Consider the following 21,905-nt stretch of genomic DNA (forward strand, 5'->3'; position numbering starts at 1 on the left):
AAGGCAGACCTCTTAATTGAAAACCATGCCAGGCGACTACCTCATGAAGCTGACTGATATATAGATAGATAGATAGGTAGACAGATATGGATATACTCACACACACACACACACACACACACACACACACATACACACACATACACACACATACAGAACACATAATATACACAAACATTAATGACATCCCTTATATTTTATAGAACTGTGACCAAGCTTAAGTGAGCAGGACATTTTACAGTTGAAAAATAAGTGTCACTGCTCTCTGATGGACCAAACATATCTTTGGCAATTCCGTGCAGCATTTTCTTCAGTATATCCCATTTATTGGACTAGCTCTACTAGAGAATGCCTGCAACCTGTGAAACCAGGCCAAAGGAGCTGACTGAGATCTTCTTTTCGTCCAGCTTTTTCAAAAATAGTGCAGTGCCTGTTCAAAACATGCCTAATGGAACGGGCCAACAGCTTGGCCTCTGGTGTTGCTGCTTGCAGCTGTCTTGAGAACAGCTCAGCCAAACTACTTCACACTTGACACTGACTGCATTGGGTTAATAAAATGTCAACATTAAAACTAAAATTAGCTGACACCTTGTTAGCTTTTAGCAGCACCATTGAGCCTGATAGCTTTGGGCATCACACAGTTGAGTGCTGCACCTAAGGATTTTTTTTTTATTGATTAACTGAACAATTATATATTAGTCGATTAATCTAACAACTAATTTATTGAACATTCTACAAATAATTTCATTACTCTATTGATATAACAATTTGCCCAAAATAAATATAGAAAACTGAGTTTTTCACTTTCAATATTTCAGTATTTCCCCCTAATCATCTAATTTACTTGCCACTGCTGTATTACTTATGATAATTAATAACAATGACAATAGACCCTATCTGTTCGATGTCTGATGCGAAAAATGCTGGACCACAATTCAGAAGAACTGCTGTGACACATGGATTAATTTAATCGCTGTATTTCAAGACAACCCTTTGACTGACCTGGAGAATCAGTACTTTATTAAAGTACTTCAAACTTAAAATTTTTGTTACAGTGTAACAACAGTCTGTAACATTTGTATAAGCCCCAGTCATACATGGCAGCGATAACACATGTAACATTCAACAAAGCGAAATGTAAATAATATAATCCCATAACTAGAGCATACAGTAAGAAACCTTAGAAAACAATTCATAATATCATAATAATAATAATAATGTAGAGATAATTTCCAGATATTAAAAGTATGGCTATGGCTCAAAACAAGTGTGGATAACCAAGGCTACAGTATGTCTTTAATAGAAGAGAGAGCACATTTCCCTCCTTTTCTCTACATCTGGAAGACAGATCACCTAGAGGTCACCAGAAGCAGCCAATGACATCATCCAGTGGTTCCACCCAAACAGGAAGGCTGCATGTCTTTAAATGTACGTGTGTTTATTATGTGTGCAAGTGTGTTACAGACTGTTATGATTTTCTTCCTCTTGATTTTCAAATAGTCATTAAATGTTTGAATACTTCCCAGTGAATATTGCATACTACTTTGCTTGAAATGCCCATCCCTAATGTGTACGTGTGTTTTCAACAATGCAGAGGTCCATGCTTGTTTGGGCAATGGCAGCCAGTTCAGAAAGTCACACACAGACACATACACACACAAACACAGTCTGAAGCACTTGAACAGCCCATAGTTATGTTTCAGTGACAGGAGCAGTCCAAAGGCATTCTTCTGCTTGCTCTAACTCACACTCTTCTGCCAGCCATAATTACCAAGTCCAATACAAACACAGCTAAACATAGACACCCACACACACACTATTCCACTCACATGGAAACACACAACTTCCAAGAATAGAATATTTTCTACACTCTCACACCAGTCAAACCTCAAGGTTAAATGATATGCATATACACTGAGCATTCAATAGCAGATACCCTGCTGAGTGTGTGTTAGGGTAAATCAATAGTTAGAACTGTTGCACCATGACTCGTAGGGTTCATTCAGGGTTTAAAGATTAAAAGGTCCTGCTCCTGTCTGCGCGGGACAGCCGACGTGCAGATACAAAACAGTGAGGCTAAGCATCATCATGCAGAGGAGAGATGAACCTTCCTCAAAGGTGTGCACCTGGCATAGACATAAGAGTGCTGCATCTTTCTCTCTGGAACCATCTTTGCCCTAATCTGTTGTTCAGCAATAAAGTGTGGTTTTTAAGATAAGATAAGATAAGATAGACTTTATTTATCCCACAATGGGGGGAAATTCACATGTTACAGCAGCAACAAGACATTTTTACATGGCAATAAACAATAGTTTATGTGTTTAGTAGGATACTGCAAAATCTTTCACCAAATATTATTTAAACCTGACTTTGATTCAATTTGTACAAGGTTAGGGCATGAAACAAGTGATGTGTGATACGCTTTTGATGCAGATCCAGATAGATGTAAGAAGGTTTTAGAGGATTTGTTAACATTGTGAGGAGAAAATGTTTAAAAATGCACAATTTTCTCCTGAATTATTGTAATTATTTCAATCACAAAACAGAACAAAAAAAACAAGCTCATGTGGTACATGGGTTATATATAGGCTAGACTGAGGATGGGACACCATAAACCGAGTTAACTGTTCACTAAACCCCTTCCTCAAACCAAAACACAAGAGCAAAAGTATAAGGGACTGATTACATTGCTCATAAACCACTAATGTTAGCTGCTAACATTAGCATGCCTGGCTTACTAGTCACCTACAGTAGTAACTTGTCATTACTCCAATAGCTAAGAGTGACTATATCATATATAGTATATAAAATCTACAATACTTTGTAGGGTGATAGTTTTGATAATTATCTTAATAGATAGATATTAAATGCACTAATCAGAAAAACTAAGTCCACTCCAGAGTTCTGCACAGGCCTAAAACAGAGACACCTGTGTCTTTACTGGGTTTGACAAAGTATTCAGTCATTCAGTTCTTATTAGTTGTGCTCCAGAAATCAACATGTTAAATCACAATTTTATGTTTCTCTCATAGTTACAACAAAGCATATCATAAAACTTGGCTGAGCCTGTCTCTCTGTTCTTTTCTTTCTGAGTTCACACTGTGGTGTGAGCTCGGTGGCCACTGACACTTGGTCAGTTTAGTGGAGGCTCATCCTGCTGTAAACTATGTCATTTATTTTTCTCTGATGCACTTAAGGAGTAGTTGCAGGGTCTGTAGCCTGGCTCCAACCAGGCTGCGAAGATGTCTGTCAGTTTAGCTCTAAATTGAAAAAATCTTAATTTCCACCCTACATCATCATTTTATCTGTTCATCTATTATGTATTTCTTACAAATTGTATTCCTATTATTTTAACTTTAACACTATTGTATGTCTTGTGTTTTAGATTTTCTTTTTCTTATCTCTGATTTATTTTGTGATTTTGTTTTTATACATAATGTATGAGCACTGTTAGACAGAACCTGAGAACAACAATTTCGTCACTAGCAACTGCTTCATTTCGAGATGATTTGTGTGTGTGTGTGTGTGTGTGTGTGTGTGTGTGTGTGTGTGTGTGTGTCAGTGTAACATCAATCATTCAAGGAGCAGTCTTCCACAATTTGTCTGGATGTTTGTATCACACATTAAATTAGTTACAGATCCAATACTAACAACTTCCAAGACCTCCGAGAGGCACAACAGTCACTGAGCTGAAAAGCAAAACAGAGAGGGTGCAGAAAGGTGAGGAAGCATGGAGCATGGAAAGACAGAAAGGGTAGAGCAAGTGAACAGAGTGAGTTTAAAAAGAAACAAAGAGAAAGAAAGCTAGGTAGAAAGCAGATGCTGAGAGGAAAGTAAACAGTCTGAGGGGAATGGAATGTGTTCAAGCAGTCAGAGTGACTGAAGGTACGCTGTCAGCCTGGCACACAGGCTGTCAGCCACATACCAACTGCAACAGAAAAACGTATGACAGCATCCTTACCAGCGTTACAGTCCTCAAGAGTCAAATCTGGTCTTAAAAGTAAGGCAAACACACCTCCTTCTCCCGTAGACATAGAAAAATGAAGGGACAGGGAGATGTATTGGAGCAGACACACAGAGGTTGTTTGGCCAGAGTTTCAGTGGGTGGAGCGACAAATGAGGATGTTGATATTCAACACAGGAAGACAGACAAACAAAAGGTCTGCTCAACCTAAACTCACTCAGAACACTACAGGCAATTCTGTCTGTTATAATGTACCTTGGTCCTGGTCCAATTGCAATTTTTTTTATCTGAATTCTCTGAGTTTTATCAAGTTTAGCCATTCAAAACAGATTAAATAACAATTGCGGGTGATTTTAATACTCATGTTGACATCGATTATGACAGTCTTAGTACTGCATTTATTGCATCATTAGATTCAATTGGTTTCAGTCACAGTGTATACACCCACTAACTGATTTAACCACACCCTCAATTCTGACATATGGCATTGAAATTGAACATTTAATAGTCTGTTCACAGAAACCCTATTATTGGGTCAGACATAGATGTCTGACAGCACAGTTGCTAAATTTAAGAAAGTGATTCCTTTGGCATTTAATTCAATGCCATGTCGCAATATAACACCAGACTCCTGTGCTAACTTTAGTCCGTCCCAAATTGATAATCTTAGTAGATAGTACTGCAGGCTCACTGTGTATGACACTGAACTCTACTGCACCAAATAAAACCAAACATGACAGAAACTTGAGAGGAAATGGCATTCCAACAATTTGGATGGATTTGGTTTAGCCTGTCAAGACAGTCTTAAAACATACAGGAAGGCATTACACAATGCCACGGCAGCCTATATACTCATTGATAATAGAGGACAATAAGAACAACCCCAGGTTTCTCTTCAGTGCTGTAGCCAGGCTGACAGAGCGTCGTAACTCTTTTGAGCCATGTATTCCTATAGGTCTCAGTAGTAATGACTTCATGAGCTTCTTGAATGATAAAATTCTTACTATTAGAGACAAAATTGATCACATCCTGCTCTCAACTGGTCCTGATTACCTTCAAAGACATGAACCTTAGAAACAGCTGTTAAACCTGATATATACAGTATTTAGACTGCTTTTCTCTCGTCGACCGTCACCAGCTTACTTCAACTATTTCTTCATCTAAACCACCAACCTATCTCTTTGACCCCATCTCAACTTGGCTGCTTAAAGAAGTTTTACCCTTAATTGGCACTTCTTAAGGGACGTGATCAATTTGTCTTTATCTACAGACTATGGGCCACTGTGTTTTAAACCAGCTGTAATTAAACCTGTTCTTAAAATGTCTTCTTTCGATCAAAGAGTTTTAGCCAATTATGGGCTTATATCTACTACTTAAGGAAAAGATCCATGTAACACCACTGAATATCTGTACCAATCCAATAGTTGAGATATATCAGTCTGGACAAAAGTGGTGGACCGACTGACTGACATTGCCATTACTTCAAACAGTCAGAAACCAATTCATAATGAATATACTTACTAGTTGCAACCTAATAAAATGTCTATCTCTGTGGCTGGAAATTGCAATCAACTCATAATACAATACTATATTACTATTACATCACTAATAGTAATAGAGAAGTAACTTGCTGCTATATATTGCAGACAATAACAAAAAAATATCTGCATACATGTAATTGTGCAATACATGTCTCAAGAATATCTTCTGTGACAGATAAATCACAATATTGTGTGAAGAGGAAAATACAACCCTGTCTAAAGAAAAAGAGAGAAAAGCAACTGTTATCATTTAGCTAATCATTTTTGACATTTACTCAATTGAAGACAGTACAATATAGAGACAATATATTTAATATTTTACAATTTTCACAGATTTTTGTAAATATATATGCCAGGGCTCGAGACTGCGACCAAAATGGTCGCATATGCGACCTTTTTTTCAGAGTTTGCGAGTAAGAATTTCATCTGGTCGCGTTCGTGCGAGCGCATCAGTTTTATGGCTCCGTGTTAGACATTGTGGTTGAAAGTCGTCCCTTTTTTCACTGGTTTAGTCAGCCGCCTCCACCTGCACTCTCTCCTGTTGAGACAGTGCCGTCACATGCACATAAGCCGTCGCATAAACGCGCAGCGCACAGAACTTCAAGACACCGAGACTAGCGTTTCGCTATTCTCAAAGATGAAGGGGTCTGTTGCTGATTTTTTCCAAAAAAAAATTTGTTACGGGGTCAACACAATTTAAGCTGGAAACTGTGAAGTTACACAACGCCAGCATAAAACACAAAACCTGTCGGGACCAATGCATCACCCGAAACACTGAGCCCCTCCCGACTTTTTTTCAGCGGATGGATGAGAGTAATCGCTCAACAGAAGAGAACGAAATGGTCATTAAGTTTAACACTGCCTATAACATAGCGAAAGAGGAACTCCCGTTCACACAATTCAAATCCCAGATCGCACTGATGAAAAAAAAAACGGGCTGAATGTGAACCCAACCTATGCCAATGACAAGGCATGTGCCCAGTTCATAGGAAAATCATGTGCTGGTGCTACCAGTGGAAAAGTTAGTGTAGAGCCCTGTATGCTAATTCTTGATGCTCGCAACCTGTTTCAAAAAAGTTGGGACAGGGTAAAGGCAAGACTGGGACAGTTGTGGAATGCTCCAAAAACACCTGTCTGGAACATTCCTCAGGTAAACAGGTTCATTGGTAACAGGTGAGAGTATCATGATTGGGGATGAAAGAGGCACCCTGGAAAGGCTCAGTCGTTCACAGGCAAGATGGAGGGAGGTTCACCACTTTGTGAACACGATTGTATAAAGCATAATACAACATGGACTCAGAGACACTTTGCAAAACTGTTGTCTGTAAACGGACTCATTTGCAAATGAATGTATTCTGTTTTCATTTACATTTTACACAGCATCCAAACTTTTCATTTGCTTTTTAACTTTGTCATTAGCTCTCATAAAGTATTAATTAATTAAGCGTTAAGTTACACAGACTATGATGACTGGAAACATTGTGTGTTGGCCAAGGATGGGAGGGCTATATCGCAAGTGATCAAAAATGCCCAGAACATGACTGGTATGCATCTGCCAAGGATCAATGATTTTGTCTCAGTGCACAGGGCCCATTCAGGGCCAATAAGGCAGAGTGAACTGAGTTAAACTGAAGACAATAGTGCCTGACACAGGTGACGATAGAGGCAGAAATGGAGAAAGGGCAGAGTGCAAACTGGTCATGCATCGCACTGACAAAGCAGGCAGCTTTAGGCAGCAAAATGGATGGTGCTGCCTGCTGTGTGGAACCTCATCACAAGTCAAACTATGAGCCCCTCACAACCCCACCATCTTCAACACCTTCCCATCAAATATTCAGATTTACAGAACCTTTAAGTCTTTTCCTAAGTAACCTACCTCCAGCTACAACTGGCAAAACTCTGACTGAAATTAGGAACTACTGCATCAAAGAAAAAGTAAAGATAATGAATCTAACCTGGAATTTTATGTCAGCTTTCGCTACTATGTTTTTGACACATTTTAGTTGGTAAAAAAAATAACAACTTACTTATACTTGACACACAGGCCTATCCCACCTTGTACCACTTACATATTACCATTGTACAGGGTACCATAACAACAACAACATACCACTCAAAACAAAGATAATGCTGTGACTTCATGAAATGTAAGATTACAGAAATACAGAATTAGCATTCCATCACTAAGGATACACACACCAGGCCCAAAACATCACATCAAGGGATAATTAGAATAAAGAATAAAGTGATGAAAAAATGAAAAAAAATGAAAAAAAAATAAATAAATACAAGGGACACAGTAAAGAAACTCTAAAAAAGAAAGTGTGAACCTCTATTGCATATTGAACACACACACACACACACACACACACACACACACACACACAGAACAGATGGAACTAAACATCTAAGCACACTGGATTGAGAAGGCTAGAGGCAATATATTGACCTTACAGAGTGTTTTTTAAGATTCAGCAGTACTGTGCCAGGCATTTAATATGGTCTCATTGGCACCATTACATCTAAAAAGGAGATGATCAAAGCTCTAATAGGAAGAGAATGAGGTGGCCTCCAGCAGCTTGCAATCATTTTGTTTACTGCTGTCAGTCACATGTTTTGAATTTTGAAAAATTAAGAATAAATAAGAACTGTTTGCTGTATCAAATTGGATAATAAGATAAGACTTTATTTATCCCACAATGGGGGGAAATTCACGTTACAGCAGCAATTTAATAATTAAAAAGCATTAATATTATACATTAATACATTAATAATTTGGATAAGGCATTGTTCCAAAAATGTCTAACAGGAGGACAGCTCCAAAACATATGAAGAAACATGCCCTGAACCTTAATTGAACACAGGTTACAAAAAGAATCATTGATCATTTTCATGCAATGGAGCCTGACAGGTGTGGTATCTGCACAAAACTGAAGTGAATTTGCTGGTGATCTGATGGTGAGACACATCGTGGATGCTGGACCATGCACCATTCCAAACAAAATCTTGATTTAAATCTGTGCAATGACCACTAACAGAAGTTCAACCTGATCTGCCACAAGCCAAAACTGGTAGGGTTTATACACCTTACCCTTGGTTTTAGCCAGCTTAGTAAATAATTTGAGTAGAGGGCATTGCCAGGAGACATCATAGGTGTGCTGATCTAAGCTGGAAATAAAAGAAAAAGAGGAACCCGACAGACTAAATGCATCTTTGATATCAAATAAGAAAGTAATCCATCGTCATTAAAAATATCTCTTAAATACTGAATGTCCCTATTTTCCCAATAGGCAGTCAAGATAGATCAGCAGTGCTATACCATTGCAGATTGGGGACAAAGTGTACAGGAGAGATGGTAATGTGCTTCAACCATTCTCCATGTTTATGACATGAGAAATAATAGGGCAATGATTCAATTCACATTGTTTTTTAGAAATGACAAAAAGAACATCTTGGAGAGACCAGGGATCTCCTGTGTTGGCCTTGATCAGAAGCATAATCAAAAATGACTGGGCATTTTCTGGCAGGGCTTTCCTTTCAAAACAAATTTGGAAGTTGCAGACTGAAGCTTGCTCCAATAATCAGATGGAGTAGGAAGAGAGACAATAGAGCTGACAAAATCAATCCTGGGCAGGATATTCATAAATTTTAGAATTTAAAATTATAAGAGAAAGATTATAATAGAAATGCATTTCAATAGAAATGGGATGACCAACCCATTGGTCCATAACCCTCTGAACCTTATCAAGAGCAAGTAAATGATTGTCTTTAACAATCTGGTTTAAAGGGGGACTTCAATTCCTAAATATTTCAATTGCTGTACTGTGGGAATGTCATTTAGTCAATCAGAAGCAGAGGAGCAGACTTGAAACAGTTATTTTTAGTGCTGTCAATAATATTGAATTATTAACACGTAAACGCAAATCAATTTTAACGGCGTCATTTTTTTTATAGCGAGATTAATGTTCTTTGTGCCCTGGTGAACTTTTTGAACATTTTTTATAAGCGGTGGCCACTGCTAGTAACATTAGAAAAACTACAGGATCCGGTTGTAAACCGGAAACAAAACAATAGGCATGTCCCACGCACGTGTTTGGCCTTGCCTGCTCGCTAGCTGTAAAAGAGTAAGCTACCGGTGTGTGTGGATGTCAAGCGCGTAACGCCGAAATGGATGCGAACAAGATTCTGAATGAAAAGTTTAGTTTCAAAAAGTTGCCAAATGGGTCGACTGACAAGACCAAAGTTATCTGTGTGTATTGTCAGTGTGAACTGAGTTATCACTGTAGCGCATCCAGTCTGAAATATCACTTGATGGCCAAACACACGGCTAATGCGAATTCTCCGCCACCTCCTTGTCAAAACCAGGCGAAGTCAAAACCAGTCAGAACCAAGCCGTGGTTTAACTGCACTATAGGCTGAGTCCTAGTTTACAATGATGTGCACTTTGTAACTTTATTTTGTATCACCCTGTTTTGATCCCTTAGAAATGGCTGTTGAAGGGGCTTTTTTGTAACCAAGTAATGATTTTTTTTGCCATCTGTTTATTGATAGTGTCAAACTGTTTAAGATTTTGCTTCAAATGTGAATGACTGCTCAAAGTGAGAATGATAGTGTGAAATACAACACTACACGTTGTTGTTCTCAATAAAAAACATTTGCACAAAGCAAGCCTATCCACTTTTCCATGTTGATAAGAGTATTAAAATGATAATTCAAGGGACATTTAGAATAGATAAAAATGTATGATTAATCGCAATTATGACATTCATGAGATTAATCGCGATTAAATATTTTAATCGATTGACAGCACTAGTTATTTTAGGAATACTAATACATTGTCAACATATAAACACAACTTGTTTTGTGTTTTAAGGATAGAAATAGCTAAGACCATGTTAGATTAGCGAATTGAGTTAGTGGCTGTAGGGACAGTACAAATAGTCCAGGGCTTAATGGACAGCCGTGATGCAAGGACCAAGAAAGAGAGAGAGGAGTAAGTTTGAGCAATTAGTACCCGTGCAGAGGGGTTTGCATACAGGACTTTGATTATCCCAGTAAAAGTCAGTCAATTGTCAGTCAAAGGCTTTCATGACATCAAGGTAGAGTACTGACATGTGTCTTACTGTCCTTTGCAGCATCAATGGTACAAAGAAGGTGCTTAACATTATCTGCTGCCAGGCTTGATTTCATAAGACTGTCTGATCAGAATCAACTAGTGATGGTAGGTGGTTCTTGAGACAGCAGGCGAGGAGCTTTGTAAAGATCTTTAAATCAGGATTTAGCAAGTTGAGAAGGCTGTAACTGTCACATTCAGTTGGATCCTTGTCTGTTTTAAAAAGCAAGGAAATGAGGAGAGTATTAAAGCCTCTTGAAAATCTGCCTTTGGTGCTTGAAAAAATAATGACATCCAGAAGAAATGGACCCAGCTTTTCCAAGAAAGTTATACAGAATTCAGGTGGGATCCCATCAATGCCTTGTGATTTACCTCTTCTGCATGGTGAATTCTCCCAAGGTGACTGATTTATCTAAATTATTTGAGTCTCTTCTTGATTGCTGAGGTAAGTGTAGCTGATTTAGAAATTTGATACATTTGTCTGGGAGTACCTGTGATTTATATAAACTGGAGTAAAACATTAAGAATACTTCATTTACCTGATTAGCATCAGTACAGATTTTCTCTTGCATTAATGCTGTCAACATTTTTTCCCTACAATAGATCAAGGGTGGTCGTTTATTTGTGTGACATTCATTTCACCGCAGTTCCATCTTAAAACAGAAACCAATTATCTAAAGTAAATGTTCCGAAGTATTCATAGAAAAAATGCTATCACAACCCTCTGCACAATTCAATACTGGTGTAAGTGTACCCAAATGACATAGGAGTAGCGTAACTCCTTTAAGGAATAGGCCAGTGCGTAGTGTGTGTGCATGGCAAGTGAGTGGTTGAGCAAGAGAGAGACAGAGAGCACCAGAAGAGTTATGGTGAATATGAGCAGACAGAAATTATCTGTAAGTTATCAGTTTAGCAGCGAATGTCCAATGTAGATCACAGTGTGTCCATTCATAAATGCTACAGCTTCTGAAGACCAAGGAAAGTCCCATGTGTTGTTTGCCAACTGTTGAAAAAGTGAAGGGGGTTAGCCCCAAAGCAAGAGTCAACTTAGGCCCAGGAGGAAAACAAATATCTCCCCTGTGCTTCCTGACTACTGTCTGGAGACTTAACAGGAAAAGGCTAACATGAAGTAAAGCTCTTCTCTACACAAGACATAGATACAAAATATAAGATGGGAAAAGGAAGAAAACAGACCATGTAAACAGGTCATGAAAAGTAAGATTGGTGTGTAATCACAAATGGATATGGGGCAGCCAAAGAAAGAGTGCAGCCCAGCAATAATACAACAGTGTTAAAAGGAAATTAGAATGATTTAGTTACAACAGCATGTATTTGGCAGAAAACCCAAAGTATATTATGTAAGTACAACAGTCAGTGTACCATGGGACATGTCTATCAAGTACACTTACATATGGCAACAGCAGACACACATACTGACGTGGAACAAAGCAGAGGGAGCTTTCTTGTAAATAACAAAAAAAAAAAAAAAAACACAGCTCAGATTGTGTTGCAGTATGATGTGTGGAGATAATATTAGGTCTGGCTATGCGAGACAACACAAAATGTGAAAAAACTGTTTCCCACATCCAAGCTGCTACTTCGACGTTCATGCATTTCTCTTGACTGTTCCATAATATGAAATACACCATTACTCCGGCATTGTGGTTCTACAATAGATGCTACCAGCCATTTTAGCCATGATATGTACTCACACCAAATCCAACAGGCTAACCAGCAAAACAAATAGTACAGCAACACTTAAATGTCAAAACATACAGGTTTTAAGTCTGATGTATTGATCTATCCTTGAGCTTTAGTTTTTCAGTGAATCCTGCTTTGTACTCACCCTCAAAGCAGTCCAAAGTAAAGGACTAACACACACATATAGCCTAAGAGATTTCCAGTTGTTGTTGATGTGGAGACATTTTCATCAAGTTAATCCACTGGGTCTTCACTTCCTTGGATAGTGGGAGTAAATGAAAATGTTACTTTCCACATCTCTGTGTGACTGCAGTCTGTGTTACGGTGAGGAAAATAGCAGTTACTGAGTGTAACTCCAGTTGAGTATCTGAATAGCCCTCTAGCTGAATGTTACAACAGCCAGAGTAGACTACGTAATTTTAAAATGCTAAAACATCACTGTAATAATGGTATTGCACAATCCATGTCATTGCAGAATGTGATACCAGTGACAGTGATGAAACTGGTGTACCACCCATCCTTACTCATAGTCAAAGCCAGGAAGCCATCATTGTTCACCATATAGGTCTCCGGATTGGGAGCCACCACAGAGACCAGGAAATCTTCTGCTTCTTTGGGATAGGTGAAGGTCTTGTGATGAGAGCTGTCTTTAATTTTCAGTGTAGCAGGATAAAGTAAAAAAAGGTCCAGACCTTTGGCTCAAGCTGTAACCATAGCCTGATGGAAGGCTAGGCAGCATTTAACAGTGAAATTGCTGTAGTCATGAGAGAAGCGAATTCTCCAACCGTTAATGAAGAGATCTTTCCTGGTAGCATGCAGAATGGCCAAGCAGGCTGTGTGAAGTAAATTTACAATCAGTGTGTGGTTAGCTCCTTCTTTACACGCATTGTCATTGTAAATCTGATGTGCTCTCATAGTCTCGATCTTATGGTCACAAAGCATACAGAACCATTTGGATATGGAATGAGCAAGAAACTGAACAGCATCGCATCCTGCGAGCCCCTCTTCCAAGCCAGTGATACGAATGTTACATTTTCTGTTCCTGTCCTCCATGTCTGCTAACTCCACTGCCTGAGGAGCTTTATCATGGATATCCAATGTACTAGAGTTATTCTCAATAGTAGTTTTCAATGTACAAACCTCACATCTGACGATGCAGAGGCTTGCAGTCAATGTGGCTAGTTCAACCTGAGTAGCACTTAGCTAACAAGTATCTTTCCCCACCTGTTGAAACCAAAGTGTAGTTCGAATTAGCTGCATTGTTATTCCAATACAGATTCGGCAATAGCATCAATATCCCGCCAGTACCTTTTGCTTTTTTGTAGACATCATAAGCAATTATGAGGTTACACCTCAAACACCACCATCCAAACATTTCAACTTATGGCTTTTTCATTTGATTCCCTCTTACAGCTATGGGTAAATGCATTGTTATGAATGGCATTATGGTCACCGTTAGATATAAAGTTTATGCAAACTTAGGTTATTCATATACATCCAATACATTATATTAACCATTTATCTATTCTGGAGAATCCAATTATGTCCTTTGAGGTACCACTGGAGTGACACACAGGAAACTCATGCTACAGGCTACTCTTTGGAGCTCTGGAATTTCCTTGCCTTGCAGGTAGCCTACTTTGAAATGTACAAAAAGAAAACATAGAAACTTTTAAAAAAAAGTAATTGAACAAAGGGTAGAGCCCCACTGTGTGAACTGCACATTGGCTTCACAGCCAAAAGTGTTTTTTTCTGTATACTGTAACAACAATGTATCTGACATACCAGGCTACATCATGGATATAGCAACACGGTAACTATCCCTTCACATACACTATAGATTTTCTATCCTTTAATACCCCAAAAGGCGATGTACATGGGAAAAACGAAAAGAAAAAGAAGATTTTCGTGTCATTTGACACCAGTGTATCTCAAAGCAGCGGAGTCAAACTATCAGCCACTATGACAACAAAAGCAGAGGAGAACGTACCGTTTAGGAGGCGCCGGTGTAGACTGCTCTTATGTCCTTCTGAAAAATGTATTTTTATCCCGGTGAAGCAGCTGAGGTTTCCCCTTTTTTCCTGCCAACCCTCCGTCCGCTGGTTGCTCTCTTTTTGTGGTTTTTTCGCCTCTGGTCTGGATGGAAAACGTCGTCCCCACTGACGAGAGAAAATGGGCGGGTGTCGAGCGTTTGGACAACCTGTGTGACCAATCGGCTATCCATATGACACAATCTACTGCTTTGGACCAATCGATTTCTGTTCCCAACACAGAGCCGTGTGCTCATTGGCTGGCTGAGTAAAGACCTCCCAGTTGAAGTTACTACGACACCGGGAAAAGCGCGAGCGTGAAGTGATCAGTCTCATGTCAGTTCACATGGCCACAGCCACAGGAACAAAGCAGCAAAAGATCTTTTCTATCAGAAACATCTAAACACATCATTATTTTTGGCTTTTGGAAACATGTGCAAAATAAGAGAAATCCACATTTTCAGAATGATTATAGCTGATTTAAAATGAATTTACTGAGTTGTAAATTAAATTAAATTACAAATATCAATTCTGCTTTTTTTTTTTTTGTCTTAATCAATCATTTACACTATAGCCTATAAAATGTCTCCACCACAGTTTCCCACAGCCCAGGGTAACATCTTTACATGTCCTGCTTTGTCAGACTAACAGTCAAAAACAAAACATCTCTGACAGTCATCTAGTTATGTCTTATTTATTCTTTTTTCTCCTTATTTCATTATCTTTATTTGTTGTGCAGCGTCTTTCAGTACCCTGAAAAGCCCTATATAAGAACAATTATCTACTATTAGTATCTACTATTCTGTGTCTGATTATTATTTCAATTTTTACTATATATTTTCATAATATTTCCTGAAAAAACAGCATGTGCACATGTAGGCAAAAGTAAGTTTAAATGAAAGACAGTGAATCAATTTGAATAGCCAATGTTAGACAGCAGAGCAGCTCTGCTCAAAGAAACTATAACCTGCATCACAGGTTTCCTTTGATGATTTGCTATGATACTGTGTATGGCATGCATATTTTGGGAACAGTTCTGATGGTCAGGGCACAGATACATGTCTGTGTTCAGGGGCATATTGTCTCATATTTTGTCCATAGTTAAACAGCTTTTACATAAACTGAATTTTTTTTTTTTTTATTTTTTTTTTTTTTTAAAGTCTTAATGTCTCAGTCATCAAGGAAAGTTAGAGTGGATCAATGGGGGGGGGGGGGGGGGGGGGCTTGATCAACCTAGATCAAGTGCAAAACTAAAAACAACATGAGCTAAATCTCATGAGATTCTATCAACTATGACAAGAGTTTGCCAAATGTGGAAGAGAATACAATACTGGCGCCCTCTGATGGAAAGCCAAGGATGGTGGCTGACCCTGTGTGTACTGTACTATCCATACATATCAACAGTTTAATGCTGACAAGTGACATGGCAAGCAAAAGGAGTACTTATTAAGTCCCCATTCCTTGAGCTTTATGAAATGTGTAGTCTATCTACACTATAACTCCATATGGTCTTTTTGCATCAGGCTCACCTATAAATAGAGCAGTGTTGGTCTTTCATGTTCTAGAAACATTCCAGATTGTGTCGGGCTTCATAGCACTTTGTTTGCACGGTGGAGGTTTAGTCATGGTTGGGAATCCAGCTAAATCACACACTGTTCATGTATATTGTATATACGTTTTGAATGTTGCTGACTTTTTATGCCTGTGAGTTTATTTAATCTTATTGTGAGTTTATTTTATCTTATTTTATTATCTTTCTTCTACACGGGGGTTGCAATGTAAATTTCGTTGACATGTCCATGCTCAATGACAATAAAAGCAATCTTGAATCTTGAATCTTGAAATCTGAATTCAACATTGCTGGTTAAGATATAGTTGGATTTTATTCTTGAAAATTTAAACTGCACTGAATTAGAGAAAACCTTGATGTACCCTGGGAGGCATTTTGACTAAGGTTTTTATCCCACATGCCCAGATTTATACCTTAGTCTCTGTTTTAAATATATAAAACCAAACATGCAGTTTTCCCAGGCCACAGATTTGTTGTGCAGCGCAACAACAACAAAACAACAACATGCTGGCACAAAACTGAAATCATGAGTGTCGATCTCAAAGCAAACAGTATTTTCCCAATCAGCAGTATCACACTGTGATGGTGCCATGAGCCATGTATATTGAAATACATCACCCAACTGGTGTCAAAACGTCCTGCCAAAGGACTGCAGTTGAAAATTAGATAGCTGGCCAACACAGAAATCATGGTTATTGTGCATTGTCCTTAGAAATGGAGACATGAAATGGAAAATAAAGTCCATACCTATGATTTTTGTTTTGTCCACTTGCTACAAATAATGTACTTCCATTAGCACTTTTCTCAGTCATGGTAAAGGACCCTTGAATTTTTAAACATCCTGGATTCATTTTTGCTTTTTCCTCCCAAGCTGGTTACTGTTTGTTTCTGTTCATAGTTTTAAAATCAACTTGAAAGACTTAAAATGTGCTTGAGTTTGATGATCAGTCAGAGTGAATATCATGTTGTTTGCTTTTATTTTTGTCAAACTAATGGTTTTGTTGCATCATAATGAAAATTAAACCACAGAATTATTTGTAAATGTGCACTACATTGCGTACATATGATATGCATATGCTACTTACACACACTCACCACCAGCCACCACCTTGGTACTTTGCTTCTTCTGCCTATTAGCAGTAGAACAAGTTGGGATGGACCCTACAGGGCACAGTCAGGGTGCTACCACAGTAGAAGACATACTTTTTTAATCACAACACACAACATGCACATGTCATGCTTCAGTGAAATTGTTCCTCCGCTTTTGACCCATCCTGGTAAGTCCTTCCTCCGCAGCAGACGACGAGCGGTGGGCTGCCAGTAAACTCCACACCCCTTCCTCGAGATAAAGGGCAGCAGACACTGAAGGCATGGTTGAGGACATGCCCCCCAGCGCCCCAGGCGGAAGTCGAACCCGGGACCTTCTAGCTGTGAGGCGACAGTGTTGCCATGGTTCCACTATGCCACCAGTACTGCTAACCACAGCGCTGCCTCTTGACTTCCCCCAACCCTGCCACAACAGAACTTCTCTGTGATGGCAACTGTCTCTGGCAGGTCGACACTGCCAAAAGCTGGTAACATGGTAACATGGTAAAAGGAAGACAAGGAGGAAATCGCTCTTCCAGAGAGCAAGATGGTATGTGCTGAGATGGAGGGGATCTGTCGTTATGCCACATGCTCAGGTGGAAGAATTTGCCCCACTTCCAATCCTCTCCAAAATCTGTAATGCCAAGCCTTAAGAGCACAGACAGGTGGCTCCTGTAGGACTCTGAGTAGGCCACAGGCTGCTGGGCCAAGATCAAAAAGCTCGAAACTTCAGTTTTAAAGTTTATTTTTTGAGCTTTTTGCCTTTATTGTGACAGAGACAGCTGAAGACATGACAGGAGAGAGGGAATGACACGCAGCAAATGAGCCACAGGTGGGAGTCAAACCTGCAGCCACTACAGAGGACTGACAGCCTCAGGACATGGTGCACACCTTAGCCACTGAGCTATAGGGGCACCCCTTGATTATAAAATAATTTTGGAGTCCACATAATAAAACCATGCTCTTGTTGATCAGATGAGAGTGCTTGGTGCACAAATTACTTTGGGAAAAATGAACCTGAATTCAGGTAGAATGAAGAAAAAGATAGATAGATAGATAGATAGATAGATAGATAGATAGATAGATAGATAGATAGATAGATACTTTATTCATCCCTAAGGGAAATTCACAAATTCCAGCATATTCCACAAATTAAAAGTAAAAGGCATGCAATAAATAATCTAAAAGCACAGCAAAGAATTAATAGTTAAAGGTAAAAATATCCAGTACAAACAGAATGCAAGTTAAGGTGCATGTTGAACAGAGTGTTGTACAGATTCCATTCAGAACATTGAGGAATGTTGACATTAATGTTACAGCAGCCTGTCACTGAAACTGCTCCTCTGCCTGGAGATGTGCAGTGGATGCAGTGGATTGTCCATGATTAACAGGTCCCTCTTTTTACGCTGTCTCCCTAGCACACTGCTGCATAGAAGAGGGCACTTGCCACCACAGTCAGGTAGAAAATCTGCAGCATCTTTTTGCAGATGTTGAAGGACGCCAGCCTTCTGAGGAACTACAGTCGGCTCTGTCCTCTCCTGCACAGAGGATCTGTGTTGGCAGTCCAGTCCATTTTATCATCCAGCTGCCCTCCCAGGTATTTGTATGTCCGTACAAACTCCACACAGTCCCCTTTGATGGTCACAGGCTCCAGATGAGGCCTGGGCCTCCTGAAGTCCACCACCATCTCCCTGGTCTTGGTGGTGTTGAGGTGCAGGTGGTTGGAGTCGCACCATGTGACAAAGTCCTGGATCAGTGTCCTGTACTCCTCCTCCTGTCCATTCCTGATACAACCCACGATAGCAGTGTCATCTGCAAACTTTTGCATGTGGCAGGACTGGAAATCTAATGTGTACAGGGTGAACAGGACTGGAGAGAGCATGGTCTCCTGCGGTGCTCCTGTGCTGCAAACCATGGTGTCAGACCTGCAGTCCCCCAGTCTCACATACTGAGGTCTGCCTGTCAGATGGTCTGTAATCCAGACCACCAGGTGTGATCCTACTCCCATCTCTGTCAGTTTATCTCTGAGGAGCAGAGGCTGGATGGTGTTGGAGGCGCAGAGAAGTTGTTCAGCTGGTTTCCTCTCCCCACATCTCCTTCAATGGTGGCACCCCGCTTCGAGCTGCAGCCGGTGATGATCTTCATCCGTCCCACACCTTGTTAGCCCCAATTCTTTTATTGGAAGCCCAAGAATAATTTATTGAGGTCACAGGCAATGCATAGCAGCACTGGTCTCAGAATGACAGAGCTCTCGCAGGATCTGCGTCAGAATGAGCACAGATTTCAGATAAAAGTTCACAAGCCCTGTACAGAAGTTGGACTTACGCGACCGAATGTAATTAGCCAGTTACCTAGACATGGACAGGCCTGTTCACATCTAGTCCTTGGAATGTGATAAGCAACCTGTGTGCGAATGTTGTTTAGGTGTGTATCTAATGTAACAGATGTCACTGACAGAGAAGAGAAAAGTGTCATCTGCCTCCTGTTATCCAAACTGGTTTCCACCAGTCATGTTATCTTACAATACTGGACGGTACAAGGACATTCATGGGTTACACAAGTACAATAAAAGATCACAGGATGAGAACACATAGAATCACTTGAAAGGACCAAATCGTTATAACCTCCTTCATGCTGTTCTGCAACTTCTGCTCCAGCTTCCTTCCATACTGCTCCTTCGCCTCTCTGAGCTAGACTCTGAGTTCCCTCTGCGCGCTTAAGCTCCAGCTGATCACTATCCTTGAAAGCCCTCTTCTTCTGGTTTAGAAGACCCTTGATGTCACTCGTGATCCGGGGCTTGTTGTTAGCATAGCAGCATACAGTTCTTAAGGGAACAACAACGTCCATACAGAGGTTGATGTAGTCAGTCGTGCAGATTCTCAGATACAGAAGTGGCACCAACTTCATAGACAAAGATTTATTATAACACTAACAACGAATGAATAAATGCAACTAATGCAGCAATGACAATAATTGGCTGAATGAGGATCAGAGTATACCAGATAAAGCAGGGAATGGTGGCAAGATGTGTTAAGAAGCACAGGAGACCACAAAGTGGAGGAACAAAGTAAACCTATGAAAAGCACCATCCAGCAGCTGAGAACTGTGGGAAGAGAAAAGGAAAAGTATCTGAAATCAATATGGTATCTATGTTAGTGGGAAATCCTTGATCTAAAGCTTCCTAAAGTACTATCATTCATCTATACTATCATCCCCCATCACAGAAAAAGTCAAATTCATCTTGTGGGTAAAAGGAAAGATGCTTTAGAAATGGAGGGAGGGGTAGCTTTGATTCTCCCATAGGCCTCATTGGAGCTCTCTGGCATCCTCAGGCCTTATTGGGTGTGTTCACTCACACGTGGCACTACAGCTTTAGAGGGATGGATTCCATGTCTCTCTCTTCCTCTCTCTCTGTCTCACAGCAAGCAGCTTACACACATCTTCACACACCATTTGGCTGGGTGTGCAGGGCTCAGAGTTTCTTCAGTTCTAGCAACACAGGACTTGAGCTGGCTTGTTTCAGAAAATTCTTGCTTTCAAAACTTTCTTCAGCACATTTTGTGAAGTTCAAGATGCTGCTGAGGTCCAGGCAGGGCCAAGCTGAATGCGCTCAGCAGGTGCCATTGGCTAGCGGTTCAAAAATGAAGGCACAAGGGAAGAGCAGATCCAAGGGTCACAAGAGTGATCCTTGGGTTTCTTCTTGTTTTGTAGTCTTTCGTAAAAGGGCTGCGGTGGTGTGATGTCATCGGCTCAACTTTGCTCCTCCCCCTCTGTACTTTTCCTTAAACTTTTTTGTCTTAAACTTTTACCTGCTCTAATTTCTTTCTAAAGAATTAACAAAGATTGTTACAGTTTTAATGCTTGCCGGTGAATGATACCAAACATACCTGATATGGATTCAAATCAACACAGGCTTGGTTAAAGGAATGTCAGAGGAATGTGTATTCATTTGTCATCTCTTGGTTCTCTTGAGACAGATGAATGCAGATTTATCACACCAACAGGCACAGGCACTTCTATGAAATGAAGGTCCTTGTGACAGGCAAAGTCTGTATCTTCTTTCTGGATTGCCTAGCTATAACACATTCTTGTTAGATCATTCCTTACTGTTTATGCACAAAAAAATGAACTTGTGAAATCACAACTTTATGTTTTTCTCTCAGCTTCAACAACAACAACAACAACAACAACAACAACAACAACAACAAAATCATTACAGTTAATACATATTTCATTTCATGTGGCTGAACCTGTCTCTTTGTTTTTAACAGTTCACACTGTGGTGTGAGCTCCTTGGCTACATCTGGAGGTGTGGGGGTATTGATAGTTTCTCAGTTTAGTGTAGTTCCATCCTGTAGTGACCTGGCCATTTGTCAATGATTCGTCTTTGATGTCCTCATGGGGTCTTTGAGGGGCCTGTTGTATTACTCAGGGGGAGGTCCCGTTAAGGGTCAGGCTGGCCTGGAAGTTCATTAGTTCCGCTCTAAAATCAAAGAATCTTGATCTCCACCCTACTTGATCAATGAGACGGCGTATCATTTCTGCTTTTCGTTTTGTCAACGTAATGTTCTGTTGCACAATAATTGAATTGAAACCATAGAATTACCTGTGAATGAATGCCACATTACACACCTATGGTGTGCACATGCTACTTACACAGATTCACCACTAGCCAGCTCCTTGGTCCTTTGCTTCTGTAATGACCTGAAGCTTTTTGTAGCTGTGTTGTATACCAGTTCCTCAGAACATCTAATGAGAAAATGGGGTCAGTGGCTTTATGCTCCATGCCAGACTTGATAGTATTTGCTACTGTATTTTACTGGTAATAGTTACTTCTTAACTGTGCTGTGCAAAAGCACACATTATCTAGTTGTACCAAAATCGATATTGCAGGCCCTCA

At 39.8% G+C, this 21,905-nt stretch overlaps 1 protein-coding gene across 2 annotated transcripts in view; it reads right to left on the reverse strand.

Annotated features, from left to right (window-relative positions):
- ccdc102a (coiled-coil domain containing 102A) overlaps positions 1–14,529 on the reverse strand; it is an 81,020-nt gene extending 66,491 nt beyond the window's left edge. Inside the window, exon 1 of one of the 2 annotated variants that reach the window (XM_076725930.1) lies at positions 14,310–14,529. The gene's annotated coding sequence lies outside the window, so the exon portion shown is untranslated. Of the gene's footprint in view, positions 1–3,961; positions 4,027–14,309 lie in introns of those variants that run through there. The other variant, XM_076726021.1, reaches the window with a different exon arrangement.
- Positions 14,530–21,905: the final 7,376 nt, after the last annotated feature.

This window comes from Chaetodon auriga, chromosome 1, assembly GCF_051107435.1.
Source record: "Chaetodon auriga isolate fChaAug3 chromosome 1, fChaAug3.hap1, whole genome shotgun sequence".
NCBI classification, from domain to species: Eukaryota; Metazoa; Chordata; class Actinopteri; order Chaetodontiformes; family Chaetodontidae; genus Chaetodon; species Chaetodon auriga.